The sequence below is a fragment of the Chionomys nivalis genome, chromosome 1, assembly GCF_950005125.1.
Source record: "Chionomys nivalis chromosome 1, mChiNiv1.1, whole genome shotgun sequence".
NCBI lineage: Eukaryota > Metazoa > Chordata > Mammalia > Rodentia > Cricetidae > Chionomys > Chionomys nivalis.
Genome location: NC_080086.1, coordinates 71088983 through 71105951, shown reverse-complemented (window position 1 = coordinate 71105951; position 16969 = coordinate 71088983).

Below are 16969 nucleotides of genomic sequence, written 5' to 3'. Positions count from 1 at the left end.
GATGAAGCCTACTTGATCATAATGGATAATTTTTCTAATGTGTTCTTGGATTCGGTTTGCCAGTATTTTATTGAGGATTTTTGCATCGATGTTCATGAGTGAGATTGGCCTGTAGTTCTCTTTCTTGGTTGAGTCTTTGTGTGGTTTTGGTATCAGAGTAACTGCAGCTTCAAAAAGGAATTTGGCAATGACTTTTCTGTTTCTATGTTGTGAAATACATTAAGGAGTATAGGTATTAGGTCTTCTTGGAAGTTCTGGTAGAATTCTGCATTGAAGCCGTCTGGACCTGGGCTTTTTTTGGAAGGGAGGTTTTTTTATAACAACTTCTAATTCTTCGCGACTAACAGGTCTATTTAGATTGTTCACCTGGTCCTGGTTTAACTTTGGTATATGGTACTTATCTTAAAAAGTGTCCATTTCTTTTACATTTCCCAATTTTGTGGCATACTGGCTTTTGTAGTAAGATCTAATGATTCTCTGAATTTCCTCTGTGTCTGTGGTTATGTCTCCCTTTTCGTTTCTGATCTTCTTAATTTGCGTATTCTCTCTCCACTTTTTGATTAGTTTGGATAGGGGTTTATCAATCTTGCTGATTTTCTCCAAGAACCAGCTTTTTGTTTCATTGATTCTTTGGATTGTTTTCTGTGTTTCTATTTTGTTGATTTCAGCCCTCAGTTTGAATATTTGCAGTCTTCTACTCCTCCTAGGTGAGTCTGCTTCTTTTTTTTTTCTAGAGCTTTCAGGTGGGCTGTTAAGTCTCCAATGTGTGCTTTCTCCGTTTTCTTTAAGTGGGCACTTAATGCTATGAACTTTCCTCTTAGCACTGCTTTCATACTGTCCCATAGGTTTGAGTATGTTGAGTCTTTGTTTTCATTGAATTCAAGAAAGACTTTAATTTCTTTCTTTATTTCTTCCTTGATCCAGGTGTGGTTCAGTAGTTGACTGTCCAGTTTCCATGAGTTAGTAAGCTTTCTGGGGGTAGCATTGTTGTTGAATTCTAACTTTAATCCATGGTGATCCAATAAGACACATGTGGTTACTAATATTTTTTTGTAACTGTGTAAGTTTGCTTTGTTACCGAGTATGTGGTCAATTTTCGAGAAGGTTCCATGAGCTGCAGAGAAGAAGGTATATTCTTTCCTATTTTGGTGGAATGTTCTGTAGATGTCTGTTAAGTCCATTTGATTCATTACCTCCCTTAATCCTCTTATTTCTCTGTTAGGTTTTTTTTGATTGACCTGTTCATTGGTGAGAGAGGAGTGTTGAAATCTCCTACTATTAGTGTGTGTGGTTTGCTGACTGTCTTGAGTTTTAGTAATGTTTCTTTTACATAAGTGGGTACTTTTATATTAAGGGCATAGATATTCAGGATTGAGACTTTGTCCTGATGAATTGTTCCTGTTATGAGTAAAAAATGTCCCTATCCATCTCTTCTGATTAATTTTAGTTTGAAGCCAACTTTGTTAGAAATTAGTATAGCCACACCTGCTTGTTTCTTAGGTCCATTTGCTTGATAAACCTTTTCCCAGCCCTTTACTCTAAGTAGATGTCTGTCTTTGTGGTTGAGGTGTGTTTCTTGTAAACAGCAGAATGTTGGATCCTGTTTTCGTATCCAATCTCTTAGCCTGTGCCTCTTTATACGTGAGTTGAGTTCATTGATATTAAGTGTTATTAATGACCAGTGGTTGTTAACTCCGATCATTTTTTTCTTTTCTTCATTTTTTTTTGCTAGTAGAGTTTGTGTATTTCCCTTCTTCAAGTTGTGCTGTTGAAGGGTCGTTAGATGTTTAAGTTATTGTGGGCATTGTTGGACTCCTTTGTGTAGGGTCTGAGTGTGCCCTTGTTTCTGGGGTGCATTTGCAGGGACAGTTTCTGGGCAGCTAACTAAGCATCCTGTTTGTTCCTGTAGTCTTCCTGCCCTGCCTGGTGATTAGCTGTAGGGCATTGACTCCTTTGTTGGTGTGGTAATTTTCCACCTGCCTGGGTGGAGGTCCTTGTGCAGCAGTTAGGTACTTAGGAACTTCCCCAAGTCTGAATAAACTGGCATTTGGCTGAGAATGACCCTGGTCTCTTCGTGAGTTCTTTCAATCTCCAGGTCCTTGCCCGACTCGCATATGGTACCGTGGCACGCGAACTGTATCGAAGGTGTAACAAAAAATCGGGTGTTACACCTTGGGTTGTGATTTTCCTTCTATTACTTTCTATAAGGCTGAATTTGTGGCTATGTATTGTTTAAATTTGTTTTTATCCTGGAAAATATTGTTTTCTCCATTTATAGTGAATGAAAGCTTGGCTGGGTATAGTAGTCTGGGCTTGCATCCATGGTCTCTTAGTTTCTGTAGTACATCTATCCAGGACCTTCTGGCTTTCATGGTTTCCATAGAGAAGTCAGGTGTAAGTCTGGTAGGTTTACCTTTATAAGTAACTTGACCTTTTTCCTTTGCAGCTCTTAATATTCTTTCTTTATTCTGTATGTTTTGTGTTTTGATTATTATATGGGGAGGAGATTTTTTTTTTTTTTTGATCCAGTCTATTCAGTGTTCTGTATGCTTCTTGAACCTTCAAAGGAATATCTTTCTTTAGGTTGGGAAAGTTTTCTTCTATAATTTCATTGAATATATTTTCTGGACCATTGAGGTGTACTTCTTCTCCTTCTTCTATCCCTACTATTCTTAGGTTTGGTTTTTTTTATTGTGTCCCATATTTCCTGAATGTTTTGTGACGAGAATTTGTTGGTTTTGCTGTTTTCTTTGATCAATGTGTTTTTTTTCTCTATGGTATCTTCAGTGTCTGAGATTCTTTCTTCTATCTCTTGTAATCTGTTGGTAGTACTTGTCTCTGTAGTCCCTGTTCGTTTACCCAGATTTTCCATCTCCATCCTTCCCTCGGTTTGTGTTTTCTTCATTACTTCCATTTCATTCTTCAAGTCTTCAACTGTTTCCCTTACCTGTTTGATTGCTCTTTCTTGTTTCTCTTGGTTTTCTTGGGTATCTTTGAGAAATTTATTCATTTCATCTACCTTTTTGTTTGCAATCTCTAATTGTTTATGGCAGTTTTTCACCTCCTGTTTAAGGTCCTCTAATATTTTCATATACTTCACTTCTGAGTCGAATTCTTCTAATTCTTCTGGAGTAGAATATACAATGCTTCTTATTTCGGGATCCCTGGATTCTGGTGATGTCATGTTGCCTTTCAGTTTGTTGGAGGAATTCTTGCATTGGGGCCTGCCCATCTCTTCCTTCAGATGGAGCCAGGAGAGGCCTAGTGTCTTGGTCCAGTCTTTGCTGTGACTGACTCTCTGGGTGTATCTCTTCAGTGTAGAAGCAGGAACCATTCCCTTCCAGATGGAACTCCTTAGCACTGAAACATGGACGCCTGGTAGTCCAATGACCCCCAGAAAAAAGGGCAAATTTGGGGGGCAGGGTGGGGTCGAGTAGAACACAAGAGACCCTGCAGCACAAGCTGAAGGTGCCCGCGCTCCCTTTCGGGGGTCCTTGAGGCCTGCCCAATAGGCAGGCACTCACCACTCTGGGTGGGTAGCCTTAGTGTAGGAGCAGGAAACTATTCCTGAGCAAAGGACCTTGCAGACAAGGCAGACTTGGGGTGGGGGTTGTGTGTAGGAAACAGTCCTGCAGCAGGAACTGGGGGAGGGGGTGTTGTGCTCTCTTCTGGGAAAGTCTGCCCCTGGATAGCACACACTCACCCTTCCAGATGGAGCTCCTCAATACCTAAACAGGGTTGCCTGGTAGCCCAATGAGCCAGGAACAAAAGGAAGAACGTGGTAGGCAGGGCGGGGTCCAGTAGAGCACAGGAGACCCTGCAGCACAAGCTGAAGGTGCCCGCGCTCCCTTTTGGGGGGAGGGACCTTGAGGCCTGCCTGATAGGCAGGCACTCACTGTTCTGGGTGGGTAGCCTTGGTGTAGGAGCAGAAAACTGTTCTTGAGCAAAGGACCTAGCAGACAGCAGGGCAGGCTTTGGGGGGGGGGGGTGGGGGGCTAGGTCATGTGTAAGAAAAAGGGCCCTGCAGCAGGAGCTGGGGGAGGGAGTTAGTGCTCTCTTCCAGGACAGTTCATCCCTGGCTAGCACACACTCACCCGTCCAGATGGAACTCCTCGTCCACTTTAATTTTTAATAGAATTGGGACCACAATAAGACCATTTGCTTTACATGCCTGTATAGAATGACAGAAACAAACATTTGGCAAGATTTATGAAATTTTACCCTGTTGGAAATGTGCTATGCCATTAGGCCAATTTCATTTTTTTCTTGAAACTTTTCTCTTCATGATTTGTCCTTTTTCTTCAGATTTCTAATTTGTCCAGTGGTCATCAGAGTCCTTAGTTGGATCCTTTATTCTACTGGAAAGACAAAAAATAAATTCTGTTCCATCCCTAATTTTAATGAGTTTGCATCTTTGGCAGGTTATAGGTGACCAAATGAAAGGCATTTATTAGTCACAAAATTTAGTTTCGATTGAATGACCATGTAGGTTAATGAACTAATGTCTCTCTTAATCAAAAAGTCTCTCCTGTTTGAAACTAGTCTTTATCCATTTTTATGGTATCTATAACTTTTCTTCTCCTGTGGAAACAAAAGCAAAGCCTCTTTCTTAATTTAACACCTATCCTGTTTTCCATTTTGAGGTCTACATAGCTTTAAAATATACAGGCTGATTTAATTCAGCAGTTTTTTTCTAATATCAAATGTCTTTACACAGCTGTTTTTCCTCCAACATTAGCATTTAAAAAATTTTAAAGTTAGTAAATCATTGTGCAAATTACTTCTGGGGATCTCCTGAGAAGGGGAGAAGGAGAACATGAGAGAACAGGATGGTCAATATGAGAAAAGGACAGAGAGGGAAATATTCATCCAAAGAGAAGAGATATCAAAGAAGCCAGTACAAGCAGTAGGAATTTATTCTGGCGCCACTGCCAGTGGCCCCGCAGTCTGCCTGGGGTCATTTTTGTGGATTCCTGGGAAACTCTAGTGCCAGGTTTCTTGTTAGTCCCACAATGGCTCTTTCAACCAAAATATCTCTTTCCTTTCTCTCATCTCTATCCTTCCTCCATCTTGACTACTCCATCCCTCAAATTATCCTTCCCCCTCCTCTTCACCCCTAGTCTTTTCCTTCTGCCCTCTTTACTCCAATTCCCCAATGCTCCCAGTTTTGTCAGGTGATCATATCTCTTTCCCTACAAGGGGTGATTTCTATTCCTTATTTTTGCTAGTAATTGAAGAAATAATAAAGTTAATTCTTAATCATCTGGAATAAGTTCAGCAGTTTCAGTGTAAAAGAGTAATTCCTGCATATTGATGGTTACTATTTTAGGAGGTTCTGGAATATCCAATAATACCATGAGAATAGAATAGAATCATAAAGGCTTTGGGACACTTTACTTAGATTTCCTCACTTACAAATTCCATTTTCTGATTTATTTGCATCAGTATAGAATGAAGGGTCTCCAGAAATTGGTTACTCTTACAATGTGAAGAAGAATCCAATAAGTTCTCCTTACAAACTGAAGTCTCTTGCTTTTGGGAAAATTGTTGCTAATCTTTCCCAAGAAGTTGCTGCAAACTCTGCCAATATTCATTTTCTGCCCATAATGAGGGAATTTTCACATTAGTAGTAAAAGGTATGACAATTTCTGTTGGGTTTATTCCTGTTACTTGAAGAAGTCTCAATTTTCCTTCCAGAATTAATTCAGAAACATTTTCTACATAGGTCTTTGTTTTTTATTCTGTTGTTGAGGCACAAATATCCATTCTAAGATATTATCTTCTCTCTTCATAAGAATTTCTGTAGAAGAATGTGTAGAATGAAGTAAGACCAGGATACAATCAAGTTCTGAATCCAAATGATTCACATATGCATCCAGTAATTTCTATTATATCAAAACCAATTCTTTTTCAGCATCATCTGATAATTTTTATGGATTATTTAAGCCATTATAACCTTGAAAGGTTTAAAATGAATTATGTGTCCTTTAGTTGTCAATCCAATTGTGGGCTGTAGCTAATTAATAGTCTCCAGCAAATTTTGAAAATCATTAAGAGTTTGAGAATGATCACCCCTGAATAGTAATTACTGTGCTTGAATTTTTTTGTAAACCTATCTTATATCTTGGCTAGAAAAACTTCTTTTTGCAGTGTCTCTTAAATAATCAAGTTCTTCTTTTTATTGTTTTAATTGAGTTATACATTTTCACTGCTCCCCTCCATTCTTTCCTCCCCTCTTCCATGGTCAAATTTTTAAAATGAAAGGATTGTTGACTACTTAGCTCTAAAAAAGACAGCAACATAAACCCCTTATTAAATTTCAGGCAACAGAAGAGAATGCAAAAAGAATGTAAGAGAATATGGAAGGAGTACATGAATATATTCTCTTCTGGACACTTTATGTAATCATACACAGATGGACTCATGTGGCCTCCATCCCTAACAAAGGAGCTTTTGGTAAGTGATGGCTGAAAAGGAAGGGGAGTCATTTTACTAATGATTTTTAACACATGTAGGTTGTCTGTGCTCTCCCTATACCCATGTACATACATGAAAAACAATTGGACCAGATGTTAGTTTTGCATGTGCGAGGTAAGTACTGAGTGACTGGGAGGCGCTAGTGATTCATTTTTCTTTTGTTACATTTCAGGTAATAAACCTCAGTCCAACCATGAATTTGACATGGAATGACAAATTTCTATTTGAAGTGAGGACCCATTATGTTATTCCAAGAGTACATTTATCTTTTTATGTGGTAATATTAAAACTAAATTATATTGAGTGTTTGATGGACCCTTATTAAGCCCATCAAAGTGACCTAAATCCATAGTGAAGGGGAAACAGGTTTACCTCATATCCCCTTATTAAGAGTTAACAAATTCATTAAGTCTTGTCCATTTGTTTCATTGGGCTACTGCCTGAGCTGGGACAACATCATGTTTTCTTCTCCTTTTAATACCTTTAATGGTTGTCATTATTTTGTTTTGTTTTTCTTGTGACAAAATACACACAATATAACTTTCACTGTAGATTTTAATTATACAAGTTAGTAATATGAAATATGTTATTCATGTTTTATATCCTTCACAAACTCTTGAAAGTTTTTCATGTTTCAAAATTTGAATTTCTTGTCCATTTAATAAAATCTCTCTATTCCTATTTTCCTATATCCCGGCAGCCACATTCTGCTTCTCCAATTCTGATTTTGAATACTCTTTTTTACATATTCAAAAGTGAGAATTATATATTGTTTATCTCATGATTAGGTTAATTCAGTGAGCACTATAGTCTCAACCATCATGCATATTTTAATAAATAGGAAAATTTCATTTTGTCATTGAAGAATATGTTGATATATATATATATATATATATATATATATATATATATATATACAACCCAGAGTCAGCTATAAAGGTTAATGCTGAAGATCAGAGAAGCAGAGAAGCCAGCCACTAGAGCGTTCTTTAATCTCTACCAATGCTCAGACCAAAGGGGCGATGCTGTCCTCAGACTGCATCTTCAGATTCCATCTCTTCACCAAACCTCAGGCTACAACTGTCTCCACAAAAACTCAGTGCGGGGATTAAAGTCGTGTGAGCCCAGGTACTGGGATCACCTTTGTGTGAGCTCTTTCTCTTTTAGATGGATTCAGTCTTGTGTAGCCCAGGGTGACCTTGAACTAACAGAGATCCCACTGCCTTTGTCTCCTGAGTCCTAGGATTAAAAGTCTGTGCCACAACTCCCTGGCCTCTAGTGGCTTAGCTCTCTACTCTGATCTTCAGAAAAACTTTATTTGTTAAAACACAAAGAAAATACCACTACATTCTTTAATGGTGTGTTTTCTGTTATTTTGAATCTCCACCTTTATCTATGCACATACATACACACAATCTTTCTCTCTTTGTATAAGCAAATATATTTATATACATATATATATATATTCTTTCATTTGTCAAAAATGTAGTAACCAGACGGGCAGTGGTGGTACATGCCTTTAATCCCAGCACTTGGGAAGCAGAGGCAGGTGGATCTCTGTGAGTTTGAGACCAACCTGGTCTACAAGAGCTAGTTCCAGGACAGGTTCCAAAGCTAAAGAGAAAAATTTCTGGAAAAGAAAAAAAAAACTGCAAAAAACTGAGATAAGGGAATAAAAAGCATTTTCAATGAAAAGAAATAAATAATTCAGATATGATCTCATAGTTTGCTTCTGGTATAGAAATGTTGGGGTCAGACTAAGTAGAGTAAGTAGATTCTGGCATCTTATCTTAATGGTTTGGAGACTTTATTTTATTTATTTGGTGGATTATGAGCAGGACTTAGAAACAACAAAGATAACTTTATAGTTGTCCTATCCTTTCTGTTCTCAGCCAACTGCTTTGCAATCTGTGGTATGATAACTCAAGGTATCTACTGTATGCCTTGCATCAAAGTTCAAGCTTTATATACTGCCTGACCATTACACATAATATATTTTTATGGTATTAACATATTTATCATTGAGCAACATTCTGTTAAAAGAAGAAATAGTGCACACTGTATTTCTAGGTAGAAATTATCTTAACGAGTAACAATATCTACATAAAGTGAGAATTCCCACAGGCAGCCCTTCTGTCTAGTCAATATATCTACATACGTTGTTTTCGTCATATGACGATTATACTCAGATCCCCTCAATGAAAATCACCTTACAGCTGCATCCAGTAATTACTGTCTAGATCTCTGAGTTATACATTTTTATATCTCAACTTAGCAAATATATTCCAGTGAAGATGTCCATGAATTAAACAACTCTCCAGAATACCATGCCCAAATGAAAGCAAAGTAACTACTAATTACACTTACATGATTTTCAATGAATAATATGACATCTTGTACCAAAGGAAATGCTAGGGATCCAATGCCATCAGTAGAGTAAACTTCATGATTAACAGACGTATCAGCTATTTTTTATTGATGTGATGAAACACTGTGACTCTGGCAGTTTAAATTGTCCTCCATAAGCTCACAGAGAGTAGCACTATTAAGAGGTGTGGTATTGTTGGAGTGGGTATGGCAAGTCACTGTGGAGGCAGACTTTGGGGTTTCCTATGATCAGCATACTATCCAGTGTCTTGGTCCATTTCCTGTTGCCTGCAAGATGTAGAACTCTCAGCTATTAAACTAGCACCATGGCTGCCTGCGTGTCATGTCCCCATCATGATAATAATGGACTGAAGTTTTGAATTGTAAGTGAGCCACCATGATTAGATATTTTATTTTATAAGAATTGCAGTCATCATTTTGTCTTCTCTCAGCTATTTCAGTGGGTATCCCCCTCATGGTCTTGTCCCCTTTATTATATTATTGTTTGTTCCTCTCTTCAACTGAACCTGCAGTGTATACTGCAGTTTTCTAGAAATTGTCCCTACAAAACAACAACTATTCAATCAAAAATATTCAAGCATGAAAGAAAAGCAGCATGAGAGCCAATAACCCAAACTGCAATCAGAGAAGAGCTCAAGTTCCGGCAGCTCATGGACCTACAAAAGCAAAGTCTAAGTATTTCATCAAGGAATAGGAAACCCTAATTAAGACAATGACCAAAGCAATGTATGGAATAAAAGAATTATTTTTGGTTGATGGTTTGAGAGGAACAGTTCACAATGATGATAGAAGCATGGCAGCAGACAGCCAAAAACAGAGACTAGAGATCACATCATCTTCAACAGCAAATATTAATTAGAGAGAAATAATTTGAAGTGGGTGAAATCTATAAACTCTAAAAGCCACCCCCAACACTCTCCAACAATCTTCATGTCTTTCAGATGCCATAACATCCCCCAAAATTCAAATATATGAGCCTGTGGAGTACATCTCTTATTTAAGCAATCTCAGCATATATACTGGTAATGTACCTTACTGGTAGTTCATTATCATTTTTTGACTATGTCTTAACAAATGCAAATTGATTCTTTATACCTTATTATTTAAGGACTATCTGAAATATTATTGAAAAGTATCATTATTGGGGCAGTTTTGCCAGCTTATACTCTACTAGTTTTTAGACCTCTTTGAATTTATTTTAGGGATCCAATAATCAAAACCATTCTCAAGGCAAGCTAGTAATTTGGACAGGATGAGTATCCAAAAACACAGTTTTTTTAAGTATCAAAATCTGGACAACTCTGAAATATTGAAATTTAGAAAGCATTCTCAAACCTGAATGTGTTTATTTTTTGTTTGTTTGTTTGCCTGATTTGTTTGCCTAATTTCGTGGTGTTTTGGGGGGAAAGGGTCTCATATAAACCAGGCAGGTCTGTAAGTAATGATTCTTCTGTCTCAGTCTACCTAACGTTTGGGCTGCAATTACACATACTCTGTGGCATTTTAGTCATATACATACTAATTCTTGTTCCTCCCATCAGATTTTAGTTTTATGCAGTTTTATCACCAGTGATTCTCAAACATCTGAATGCTCAGGTCTCAACAGAAAGGAAAGACCTTTATTTTATCTATATTGTTTGATTGGTTCATTATCTGGTAGAAAATAATTACTTGGTGATATTGACAAAAGCTTGAGGGCACAATCTAATTTCTTGAGACTTATCAGCAGTTTGGCTCCAGGGCTAGGCTTTTATCCATCTTTATGGATCCCACTTATACAGAAGTTCAAGCTATAGGAAAAGGTCATTCTAAACAGAATTGTCGGTGCAATGAATTAAATAAAGGTTTGATTTAGATCAAATGCGTCCTTAAAGTAATTTTGTGTGATAGAAAGTAGAACACACACTAAAATATCTTCTCTTTCCTGTATTCTAGAACAGTAGATCATATTGGTCCACGGCTAACTTTGAAGGTATGCATTTTTCGGGACAAACTCAACAATCAAGATTCCTTCTTCCTGATCCTTAAGAGTTCCAACTTGGTTCCTAGCACCCACTCTGGGTGGTTCACAACTATGTTCAGCCACAGTTCCAGTGATCTAATGCCATCTTCTGACCTTCACAGGTACCTGCACATGTGCGCTCTCACACACACATAAATCAATCTAAATAAATAAATGAAAAAAATAAAAGAAATGTTCCCCTCTGAGAGCCTTATATTCAAGAACAAAGTATTAAATGAAGTATTTGCAAATTGCTACACCATTGTGGAAAAAGTTATTTCTAGTAATGGGAAATAATAGTTAAACTTTTGTCATGACTATAAGGAATCTTTAGTTCTGGATATTTCACAAGGTTTGCCATGTATATTCCCAGTCAGTTTATGGCAACAGGTAAATAAATTTATTATACTCCTAAGTCCATTTAGCTAAATTCATGGTGAAAATCTTTATATATTTTATATATACCCTGTATATACATTGACCACTACTTATAAAGGATAGAAAGTCATTTAAACATAGATGTAGTTTTTTCTCTTGGGACTTATCATAATGACATCTAAGAGTTAAATAGCTGAGAGTTAAGAGCGCTTGCTGCTCTTGTCACGGATCAGAGTTCAGTTCATAGCACCTACACTGACTGACTCAAAGCCACCTGTAATTCCAGATTCATGGAATCTAATGCACTCTTTTATAACTTTCATGATTATTCACACATATGAAGTATATAACACAGAGGGACACACAGATACACATATCACACACATAATGACACAAAAGTACCTATCCCCATACACACACATATAAAAATAAATAAGATAGTAGTGCAGTCTTATAACCCAGTCCAAAAAATCAGGAAGTGAAGAAAAGAAGATCAGAAGTTTGAAGTTATCATCAGCTACATGATGAGTTTGAGAACAGCCTACACACATAAAACCAAACACAGAAAAGATCACATACAGAGGAAAGCATCCGTTTTCTCCACATGAAGACACAGTGATGTGTAGGCTTATATCCAAGAACTGGACATTAATCAGACACAAAATCCATTCATTCCTTAACTGTGGACATTCTAACCCTCAAAACTGTGGGAAATAAGTGTTTATAGTTTATACACAGCGTAAAGCATTTTTATAAGAGCTCTAATGTATTAAAACAATATGGAGACACAATGTAAGCTCCATTCATGTGTGATTAATTAATGATGACATTAATGTGAACACTTGATGAATTATTTCCAGTGATGACCTGAGATAGTCTTGAGTAGAAATGAGTCATTTCATAATGTTGAGTTAGCTTTAAGAAGAGACCTCTTAGAGGAGATCTGAGGTAATTAAATTATTAACTGAAATGTATACTTATGTGAGGCTTTCCCTTCCTCAACTCATAAAGCACAGGATGGTCATCTCCAGAATTTACTTATTCAAATGCATTTAATGCAGTTGCTTGAGCAAAATAAAATCATTTATAAATCAATCTCAGTGTATCAACTTCATATTATTTGTCCCCAAAATTAAAAATATCAAATGGAGGCATTCTTACAAAATAGTTTTTAAAAGTATACACACACCCCCAATTTGTGGAAAAAGGAGAAGGGTATGGGACTCAAAGGCAAAAAGAGAAGGCCTGCATCACGTGTGTTAGCAATAATATGAAAGGCAGACAGATGAGAGAAGAAAAGGATGCTTTGGGTGCTTAAGAAAGTGAGGAAAGTTATGGATTCTCTTCCAAACAGGGTTTGTGGTTTAACAAGAGGTCAGATGAGGGTTAAGTCTTGAGCAAGAAGATGAGCAACAAACCACATAAGGTAGGATAGAGAAGACAGAAGCAGTTAGCAACCCTATATAGTTCAATATATCACATATCAGGTTTGTGCAAATGAGCATGCTTTATCTTACAGCTTCTCAAAGTTGAGAATTCAGTCATGGTTGAGCCCAGGACCAACAGCTCTGTAGATATCTCGACTGCATAGTCACAGGGCATGTAGATTTTATTTCTACCTGCTTATAGTGTGTTGATGTTTTACCATGCACTCCCCTTGGGGTGAGGGCCCGATCACCCCTTGGTTTGCTTCAGAGAACGACCTTTTGTCCCTGGAAACTGGCAACCTTCATAGTGAGTCATTCAGATAGAGCAGGAGAAAGCACTGGAAACTGAACTCAGTCCTATAGCCTAATTCTAAGTCTTTGTTCAGAATTATTTAGAATGCAAGATAAACAAGATTCCCTAAGTATACTAAAGTTTTTCGATAACCTTCGCTCATCTTAAGAAGGCTAAACAGACTGCCCCCCCCCACTCACTGCCTTACTGAGTCATCTTGGCCTGCATCAGGTATTCTTCTATTATTAATATTTAATTGAAAGTTTATATACCAATCCTAGTTCAAACGCATGCCCCTCCTACTACCTCCACTTTCCGCCTCCGCAAACCCACCCCACTCCCCATCCACTCCTCAGACAGGGTAAGGTTTCTCATGGGGAGTCAACAAAGACTAGCACACTGTTTTGAGCCAGCAGCAAGGCCCTCCCCACTATATCTAGGCTGAACAAGGTATTCCTCCAGAGAGAATAGGATCCAAAAAGACAGTTCACACAGTAGGAATAAATCCTTGTCGCACTCCCAGTAGCTCCACAGACTGCCCCAGCCATACAACAGTCACCCACATTCAGAAGGCCTAATTTGGTCCTATGCTGGTTCCCCTACTGTCAGTCCAGAGTCGGTGAGCTCCCATTAGCTCAGGTCAGCTATTTCAGTGGCTATCCCCCTCATGGTCTTGTCCCTTTTACTTATATTATTGTTCGTCCTTCTCTTCAACTGAACCTGCAGTGTAGACTGCAGTTTTCTAGAAATTGTTCTTGCAAAGCAACAACTATTCAATCAAAAATATCCAAGCACGAAAGAAAAGCAGCATGAGAGCCAATAACCCAAACTGCAATCAGAGAAGAGCTCAAGTTCCGGCAGCCCATGGACTTACAAAAGCAGAGTCTACGTATTTCATCAAGGAATAGGAAAAACTGAACTCTCTCTCTATCTCTCTCTCTCTCTCTCTCTCTCTCTCTCTCTCTCTCTCTCTCTGTCTGTCTCACACACACACGCACATGCATGCACACACATAGACATAGGTACAGACAAATTCACATACATGTGTGCATATGCACATGTACGCAAACAAAACCACACCACAAATTTATTTTTAAGAGCTTTCAGAAGATAGATAAAAACTATGCAATGATCATTTCTTGAGTATTGGATTAGTTACTAATTTGATCCTAATATTGCTTTCATTTAGCAAATTATATCATAAATTCTCAGTAGAAGGTTGCCCCATTTTTCATTCCTGTACTGATCCTTGGCTAGAACCAAGAGTCCTCTCTCAGCTGCTTGTGCTGAAATAGTGGCATGTTGAGAGATATCTTGTGACTTCTCTAAGAGTTCGTTTCTACACCTTTCCTAATTCTGCTCAGTTGATGCTCTGCTAATACTTTGAATTTGGAAAGGCATTGTTTTTACTCCATAGACATCAGAAAATAACAAATTTGATCTCACCCTTGTCATTTTTGAAAATAATTTATTTACTCTTTGGAAATTTCATATTTGTACAGGGTATTTTACCTTATCCATCCACCACTAACTCACTCCAAATACCCTAGGACCTCTGCCTTCCTCAACTCTTTCTCAACTTCATTAATTCTTTTTATTTTTTGTTATTAATAACCTCCAATTCAAGTTTGCACCTAGTATACCATGGGTAATCTGTCAGAAACTGCATTCCCAGAGGAGAGTAACTGTAACATGAAGGCCTGGTTGTTGGGGTTTCTGTCCTCCCACCAGGTCCCACAGCTGGCAGGCCCCCCAAAAAATCACAGATATCTCCATAAGTTATAAAACTGATTGTCTCATTAGCTCACCTACTTATTACCTCTTGTAGATTATATTAACCCATTATTCTTATCTATGTTAGTCATGTGGTTTGGTACCTTTCTCAGCTGGGCAGATTACATCTTGCTTCTCGGTGTTCTGGGCAGGAATATGAGGGGAACTTCCTGCTTCCCAGAATACTCCTATTCTCATTGCCCTACCTCTACTTCCTGTCTGATTGACCCACCTATACTTCCTGCCTGGCCAGTCATAATTTATTTAAAACATGATTGACAGAATACAGACAATTCTCCTGCACCACTTCCGCCTTTTTTTTTTTTAAACAAAGGAAAATATCCATAGTTCATTTTTTGGGGGGAATGTGGGCATAGTTTTCTAGGCTATTTCCTGTTGGTTGGGGGCACTGATAATCTTATGGGGACCTAAAGAAAATTTAGAGTTATAATCAAATCCTAACTGGAGTATCCTGTGAGTCTTGATCATGTCAGGCAGTAGTTTTGAATCTGTTCTGGATGTAGCACTCAGACATCCAGGCCATCTGTTCCTACTGGAGATTTCTCAGGTGGTCTTCTTTGATCAAACTGGATTTTTCTTATCTCAGAATGAATCCATACCTTCTCATTTTCTGTGGAAACAAAAGCAAATCTTCTTCTCCAAAATAACATACCTTTTGACTTCAATTTTGAAGTCAAGGTATTTTCAAAATACCTATCTTGGATTAATTCAGCAACATTTTTAAGCAAATATCTTTTAGCAGCTATTGCTCCTTCCTCTGCAAACAATTCAAAGAGAGCATAATAGTATACAGTATCAAGATTCTCTCTGTATTTTCTATCTTTATGTGGCTTTGTTTTAACCTCTCTTTCCTTTATTTTTACTTTTACTTTTTGAGACAGGTTCTCTGTATATCTTTGTCCTGGAATAAGTCTGTAGACCAGTCTGTCCTTAAACTTACAAAGATCCCTCTGTCTCTAATAAATGCTGATTGGCCAGGCAGAAAGTATAGGTGGGTCAACCAGATAGGAAGTAGAGGCAAGGCAATAAGAACAGGAGTATTCTGGGAAGCAGGAAGCTCCCCTCATATTCCTGCCCAAACCACCAAAAAGCAAGATGTAACCTTCCCTGATAAAAGGTACCCAGACACGTGGCTAACATAGATAAGAATAACGGGTTAATATAAGCTAGAAGAGCTAATAAGAAGACTGAGCTAATGAGCCAATCAGTTTTATAACTTATGGAGATCTCTGTGTGATTTTCTTTGGGGCTTGCCATCTATGGGGTACTGGTAGGGACAGAAACCCCAACAAGCTGGACCTCATGTTACAAGTAACTCCCTTACCCTCAGCATCCATCAGCTCTTAAGAGGTTTTCTGCCTCCAAGGTTGGGGCTGTTGGCTACACTCTTCCTGTGCTGGCTTTTTTTTTTTTTTTAAATATTTTTACTTAGAAAACTTGTTTATCATTTAGCATTACAATCTATTTCTGTTTTAGTTACTTTCTGTTGCTCTGATAAGAGAATCTGATAAATGGAAAGTTATGGAAGAAAAGATTTTATTTTGTTTTATAATTTTAGAGAGAGTTTTATAATGGCAAAGAAGGCATAGCATAGCAGTAGAAGCAAGAAGCATAGAAATCATATGTCATCTGTACTCATGAAGCCAAAAGAAGAAACAGAAGGCAGGATGAGGCTATAAACACTCAGAGAACTTCTCCAATGTCATACTTCCTCCAGCAAGGCTCCAGTACCCCGTTTCCATGCTCTCCATGAACAGAACCACCAGCTGGGTGCCAAGTGTTCAAATCCAGAAAGACATGGGTATTGTTTTCATTTAAATCACAAGCATAAAGAGAAAAAAAGATATTACAGAAAATATATCCTAAAAGATAGAGTCCTAAATCTCCACATTTGTTTCTGTAAAACTACCAATAGTCATAGTTAACCCCAGCTAGCAAACAACTACTTCCACAACTCTTATTTCCTGCTGCCTCAGTCATCTATTAACTTGCCATTTAAACAAAGTTATTATTTCCATTTACTCTTAAGTCATTGTTGTTAATGTTTACCCTCCTAGAATTATGCAAAAGCTGCCAGTAAGATGCACAGCTCTGTTTGTCAGTGTTTATGAAGTAAACATGTCCTAGAGCAGGAGATATTGATTCAGTTCCATGTTGTAACACTGTAAAATGAGAGGCATATAACATATATTAATAAAACTGCATCTTACT